This window comes from Lucilia cuprina, chromosome 3 (genome assembly GCF_022045245.1).
Source record: "Lucilia cuprina isolate Lc7/37 chromosome 3, ASM2204524v1, whole genome shotgun sequence".
Classification (NCBI taxonomy): domain Eukaryota; kingdom Metazoa; phylum Arthropoda; class Insecta; order Diptera; family Calliphoridae; genus Lucilia; species Lucilia cuprina.
In genome coordinates, this window is record NC_060951.1 from 31,434,130 (window position 1) to 31,435,671 (window position 1,542).

At 29.5% G+C, this 1,542-nt stretch overlaps 2 protein-coding genes across 2 annotated transcripts in view; both read left to right on the forward strand.

Annotated features, from left to right (window-relative positions):
* LOC124418986 (pickpocket protein 28) overlaps window positions 1–1,542 on the forward strand; it is a 76,059-nt gene that overhangs the window by 63,797 nt on the left and 10,720 nt on the right. The window lies entirely within an intron of this gene.
* The window catches only part of LOC124418637 (A-agglutinin anchorage subunit-like), an 11,205-nt gene that overhangs the window by 1,017 nt on the left and 8,646 nt on the right, over window positions 1–1,542 (forward strand). The gene's annotated exons all lie outside the window — the stretch shown is intronic.

Genomic DNA, 1,542 nt, shown 5'->3' on the forward strand with positions numbered 1-1,542 from the left:
TGGGGGCTGGGTGAAATAATGGACCGATTTCAACCATTTTCAATAGGCTTCGTCCATGTGCCAAAAAACATGCTTGGTCCAAATTTCATCAAATTATCTTGAAAATTGTGGCCTGTACCTTGCGCACAAGGTTTACATGGACAGCCAGCCAGCCGGACAAACGGACGGACGGACGGACATGTTTTAATCGACTCAAAAAATGATTCTGAATCAATCGATATACTTTAAGGTGGGTATTGGACCAATATTTTTGTATGTTACAAACATCAGCACAAACGTATAATACCCTCCCCACTATAGAGGTGTAGGGTATAAAAATTGTATCTAAACAGAATTGAGTTTCATTTATTTCTTTCACAAAGTTTTTGAAATATATTCCGATTTAACTTCTTCCCTTAACCGATAACAATGTTTCTTTTAAATCCCAAAAATAACATTTCTCCTTTCACCTACGCAAATAGAATTTTTCCTAAATATTGTAGCATTTTCTTTTTTCAAATAAATTTTCTTTTATGTTTAAAATCCACCGTATTAAAGTAATGATTTAAATAAACAATTACGGCAAAAGCTACAAAGGCGCTTGGATAAAAAGTATTTATTTTAAATACACAATAATTACTTAGATATTACAATAACAATATGCTTAAACTATAAATTGTTTATTGGGAGAAAAAATATGGAAAAAATATCTGTGAGTCATTAAGAGGTCGGTATGATGAGATCAACCAAATTTAAAATAAATAAAATAAACGCAGCAATTAGTAAATTTTACACATCACCTACATCACCTTTTAAAAGTACTGGTTGGCCCAATGTGCAAAGTAAACAAATACTTTTTAGAAAAACTTGTGCAATATTTATATATTACTAACTAAATAAGCCAAGGGGATGGGGTAGATTTGTCATTAGTAAAATAAATGAAAAAAATTACAAAAATAAAAACTTATTTTGCTGTTTTATACTTTAATTCATTAAACAAAGTATAATAAACCAGATATTTATTGTTTATTTCACAAAACTTAACAAAAAAATTAAAACAAATTATTACTGTTTTTTTCTTCAAATTATATTATCGAAAATATTATTATGTCTTTTTGTTCACTATTATTGACATTCTAATACTGACCAATATATTTTTCCTATCACAAAAACTAAAAAAGTTTGCCCAAAAAGTTGCCACAGTGAAATATTTTAACAGCCCTTTGAAAAACAATTAATCATGTCTGCCTCCCATCATATGTACAGTTAATGTTTCAAATTTTCAGGGATGATAGATAATCGATAAACGAAAACAAAATTTGATAATGCGATAAAATCGATTACTCGAGTTTCAAGTTATTCGCATTGACAGATGTGCCCCTATGGCGAATGATCCTCTTACCACCCTATACCCAGTGTGCTTCGCAGTTCTAAAAATAATATAAATAAAACCCCCAAACTAACTAACTAACTAACTAACTAACTAACTAACTAACTAACTAACAAACTAACAAACTAACAAACTAACAAACTAACAAACTAACAAACTAACAAACTAACAAA